The sequence below is a fragment of the Sinocyclocheilus rhinocerous genome, unplaced genomic scaffold, assembly GCF_001515625.1.
Source record: "Sinocyclocheilus rhinocerous isolate Xijiao unplaced genomic scaffold, SAMN03320098_v1.1 scaffold2092, whole genome shotgun sequence".
Taxonomy (NCBI): Eukaryota; Metazoa; Chordata; class Actinopteri; order Cypriniformes; family Cyprinidae; genus Sinocyclocheilus; species Sinocyclocheilus rhinocerous.
This window is the reverse complement of record NW_015634489.1, coordinates 18,817-24,217: the sequence shown is the minus strand read 5'-3', so window position 1 is coordinate 24,217 and position 5,401 is coordinate 18,817. Positions and strand designations below refer to the sequence as shown.

The window sequence follows — 5,401 nt, the reverse complement described above, 5'->3', positions numbered from 1 at the left end:
TTACCTAACAGTGTTTTATATCTTAATGCTTATGCTGATAAGTTTATTTGGAGAGGTCTGTATTTTTGGCTTGCACCATGGGAAATGGACAGTGTTTTTCACCTGTTCAATGTGGCTTTCCCAAACCTTTGAGGTCCCTGATTGGTCAGAGGAAAAATGTCATTTTATATATAAATGGAACATGAGCCTAGTTTATGTTGTAGGTTTTTCTCTGAACCAGGGAAGGATGAAGCTTCTCATCTTGGCTGCACTTTTTGGACTGAGCCTTGCTCAGTTTAACGCAAACACCAGAAATGGAAGAACTGCCATCGTCCACCTGTTTGAGTGGCGCTGGGCTGATATAGCAGCGGAGTGTGAGCGCTACCTTGGACCAGATGGTTTTGGTGGAGTTCAGGTATTTTTAATCACATCATTATAGTTAAGCCTGCAAGGAGTTAATTTGCAGTTTATAATTTTGTGTGCTTTATGAGAAAAAAGTATAATAGTAATAACAAAATATTGATTTCCTATTTCAGATCTCCCCTCCAAGAATATAATTTTTGTATTAATATTATGTAAATAATTTGTAATATATATAGTAATTTAACAACATAATAATATTTAATAATAATGCACGTTATTGTTATTGTTATTATTATTATTATTATTATTATTATTATTATTATTATTATTATTATTATTATTATTATTATTATTATTATTATTATTATTATTATTATTATTATTATTATTATTATTATTAATATTCCACACTGATGGCATCTCAGGACATGACACTGCAGAAGCCTTCAAAATGTCTGGCCATTTTTTCAGGTCTTCTTCCTGGTTGCTGATTCTGAAGTAAGCATATCCATCTCCTCCTACCTCCATCTGACTGGCCAGTGTTTAGGGTTCCATTCAGCTCCCTAGAGCACAAAGTGAATATTATATGCTGGTGATAACAGTGATCACACACTCATAGAGTTCCAAACTAAAGTTTGGGAGGAACTTCTCGTCTGCCATTCTCAACACTGGTGTTTTGCAGGGCTGTGTACTCATCCCACCACAGCACAGCTTTCTGATCTACAGCGACATCGGCCAACACAACAACGATCACATCAAGTTTGCAGATGGCAAAACAGTTGTAGGGCTCATCAGATAAGATGTTCTACAGACAGGTGTGACTGCTTGAGGTCTGGTGTGAGAACAACAATATCCCATATCCAATATAAAAGCAATGCACATCTTAATATTTCTGATTGTAAACACCATCAGTGACCTTTCAAGAACCTTAAACACCCTCCTTAGTGAAAAGTCTCCTTAGTGAATACTTTTCTAAGGGGGTTTGAAAGAGCTGGCATGCAAATTCATATAATCTGATGAAACCTCTGCAGATGTTGTATCTGAAAGTGTTTTGACAGGCATCAGTCACCTGTCATATGGCATGTTCACTTCAAAGTCTTCAGGGAAAGCGGCAGCCATATAGTTGTTATAGGGTTCTGTTTATTATATTATTTTTCTGTTTATTTAAAATGTCAAGTAAATGTGTAAAGTACACATTGGTATTAGAAGTATTTTATCATAATATAATATTCATAATTTATACAGGTGTCAAGTAAAGTGCAACTAGTGTATAAATTCAATGTTGTTTTGCTTTGCTTAGTTTTAATTTATTTTAGTATGTTACTTACATTGTAAGCAATCAGGATTTATATAATACACCATACACTGTTTTATTTAAACAAGTATTGTAGCAGTTAATTATATTAGTAGTAGTTAATTAAAATTTAAAAAAATAAAAAACTTAATTAAGAGCGCAATCACATATCCATATAAAATGAGTGCTTATATAAGCCAGGGACTATTAATCATGATCATTTCATTAAGATAAGATTAAGATACATTGTGTATTGGTTTTAATTTATTTTCTCACATAATATTTGTGAACGTTTCAAAAATACATAGCATGTATTTCAACTGTTCTGGTTCTTTAGTCATTAAGTCAAGTCCATTTTATTTATATAGCACCTTATACAATACAAGTTGATTTAAAGCAGTACAGTAAAAGCCAGTGTGAGCATTAGAGTTGGTAATGATAGAACTTACAGTTTATAGTTTCATCTTTGTGATATCAATGAGTTTGTGGAGGGAAAAACTTCTTTTTTTTTTCATTACCTAAGTTTATTTTAATTTGTTACCTAACAGTGTTTTATATCTTAATGCTTATGCTGATAAGTTTATTTGGAGAGGTCTGTATTTTTGGCTTGCACCATGGGAAATGGACAGTGTTTTTCACCTGTTCAATGTGGCTTTCCCAAACCTTTGAGGTCCCTGATTGGTCAGAGGAAAAATGTCATTTTATATATAAATGGAACATGAGCCTAGTTTATGTTGTAGGTTTTTCTCTGAACCAGGGAAGGATGAAGCTTCTCATCTTGGCTGCACTTAGCCTTGCTCGCCTTGCTCAGTTTAACGCAAACACCAGAAATGGAAGAACTGCCATCGTCCACCTGTTTGGGGCTGATATGGCTGATATAGCAGCGGAGTGTGAGCGCTACCTTGGACCAGATGGTTTTGGTGGAGTTCAGGTATTTTTAATCACATCATTATAGTTAAGCCTGCAAGGAGTTAATTTGCAGTTTATAATTTTGTGTGCTTTATGAGAAAAAAAGTATAATAGTAATAACAAAATATTGATTTCCTATTTCAGATCTCCCCTCCAAGTGAGAGCATTGTTGTCACAAACCCCTGGCACCCTTGGTGGCAGAGATATCATCCAATCGGTTACAATCTGTGTTCCAGATCAGGAAATGAAAATGAGCTGAGAGACATGATCACTAGGTGCAACAATGTTGGGGTAAATATAAATGACAAATAGAGTATAACTAGTTATTTTCCCTGTGTAAAATTAATAGTTTTCTGTTTGTTTTGTAGGTGAACATCTATGTTGATGCAATCATTAACCACATGTGTGGAGCAGGTGGTGGAGCCGGTACCCACTCAAGTTGTGGTTCATATTTTGATGCCAACAAGAAGGACTTCCCCACAGTTCCTTACTCCAACTTGGACTTCAATGACGGCAAATGCAACACTGGCAGTGGAAACATTGAGAACTACCAGGATATCAATCAAGTATGAGATGAAATCATGTCAAAGTGTTCATTTTAACCATTGATTTATTGTGCAATGTGGACTCTTGTTATTTTCTTATTACAAATCTGAGCACTGTAATGATGGCAGGTGAAATCATCTGGTTGGTCTTCTGGACTTGGCTTTGGAGAAGGACTATGTGAGTGGTAAAGTGGCTAGCTTCATGAACAAGCTGATTGACATGGGAGTGGCTGGGTTCATAGTGGACGCCTGCAAACACATGTGGCCCGGTGATCTTTCTGCTGTCTATGGCCGTCTTAATAATCTGAACACAAAGTGGTTTCCATCTGGTGCCAGACCCTTTATCTTTCAAGAGGTATTTCTATTAATTTCCAAAATAAATATATAAAGGTGACAGAATATGTATTAGTCACTTGGGTATGTTATTAGGTTATTGATCTTGGTGGGGAGCCCATTACATCAGGCGAATACACTGGAATTGGAAGGGTGACTGAGTTCAAGTATGGTGCCAAGCTGGGCAATGTCATCCGCAAATGGAACGGAGAAAAACTTTCCTTTGTCAAGTAAGTAAAGTTGTGGATTTGCGTTACTATTAATTATACAACGGTTATTCTGTCATCAAATTTGATTGGTCAAACAGTGTTACAAGCTGATGTACAGTCCAACAGCACTGGGACTTTTCACTGTTTTTATTACTCCACCTGTCTGTTTGCACATTCCAGACAAACTGTTGAATTATATTAGTGGTACAATGTAACGCCATTGTTATGTGGTGTCAAGTAACTGTACGAGTGAGTCACTGAATTAACTGATTTATTCAAAATACGTATTCAACATACATATTCATTCTGGAACAAACAACTCTTTTTATGAGTGAGCAATTGAATAATTCATAATTTGTTTTGAAATACAGATTCATTCAGAAACAAGTTTTATGATTAAGCAATTTAATTATTCACTCACCCCATTTGTTCAAAAAAACGTATTAATCTAGGAACCAAACAAGTGAAAAGTGTTTTTATGAGTAAACAATTGAATCATTCACTCAGCCGATTCGTTTGAAACACTGATTATTTCAGAAATGAAACAAGTGACTGTTTTTATGAGTGAGAAATTGAGTCATTTACCAACTCAGTTTGTTCAGTCCACTAACTCATGCAGGAATGAAGCACCACTGTTGTTGCCCAGAGACAGTTCTACAGTAATTGGAAATATTTACAATAGTGTAACAAAAATAGATTAAGTAAGATGAAGCAGAAGTTACTCCATGCTAACTTCTGAACAATAAAACAGAACAAGAAGCTGATTTTGTGTGTAATATTGCATACATATGTGAACCTTATTGTTCACTTAAACATTTTCCAAGGGTTTTAGCTCTGTTTTGTCACTGTGTTGTATTTATTGTTTCTTGCAACTAAAAAATTACAGATGAACTGCTTTTTGTTTCAGGAACTGGGGTGAGGGTTGGGGCTTCATGTCTTCTGATAAAGCTCTGGTGTTTGTTGACAACCACGATAACCAGAGAGGACATGGGGCAGGAGGTGCATCTATTGTGACATTCTGGGATGCCAGGTGCAAATTCATCTTATTTCAATTTACAGCAAATGCTTGGCAAATGAAAAAAAAAAAAAAACCATTTCCTTTCATCTGAATTCATCCTTCTCTTTCTAGGCTTTACAAAATGGCTGTAGCCTTTATGTTGGCCCACCCGTATGGATTTACCAGAGTAATGTCCAGCTACCGGTGGGACCGCAACATCGTGAATGGACAGGTAGATGATCAAGCTCAGTCAAGTGAGAAAATAAATGCTAATCTGTTTTTTTTGTTTTGTTTTTCTCTTAATAATTGCTCACTTTCTCATTACTCAGGACCAAAATTACTGGCAGTGACCCCCCAGCAATGGTGATGGATCCACTAAACCTGTTCCCATCAACCCTGACTCTACCTGTGGTGATGGCTGGGTTTGTGAGCACAGATGGCGTCAGATCAAATGAGTTCTGTCCTACAGTTTCATTGCAAAAATGCCTTACACTAATAAAAATACAGTTTGGGGTCAATAAGATTTTTATTATTATTATTTACTTATAATTTCAATATTATTTTAAAATATATACTTTTATTCAACAAGGATGCATTAAATTTATCAACAGTGACAGTGAAGACATTAATGTGTCATAAAATGTCATTCTATTTAAAAAAATAAAAATAAAAAATTTAAAAGCAAATATTTACAATTAATCTTTGCCGTCACAAAAATAAATGTGAAGATATATTGAAATAGAAAACATTAATTTTAAATTGAAAGAATAGT

At 35.1% G+C, this 5,401-nt stretch overlaps 1 long non-coding RNA gene and 1 pseudogene across 1 annotated transcript; both read left to right on the top strand.

Moving 5' to 3' along the window:
• Window positions 1–223: 223 nt before the first annotated feature.
• Window positions 224–3,527, top strand: LOC107745693 (pancreatic alpha-amylase-like; annotated as a pseudogene).
• LOC107745689 (uncharacterized) lies at window positions 3,527–5,058 on the top strand. Its single transcript, XR_001640621.1, has 3 exons — window positions 3,527–3,653; window positions 4,540–4,861; window positions 4,959–5,058. It is a non-coding gene; the product is annotated as an uncharacterized LOC107745689 (long non-coding RNA).
• The last annotated feature ends 343 nt before the right edge of the window (window positions 5,059–5,401 follow it).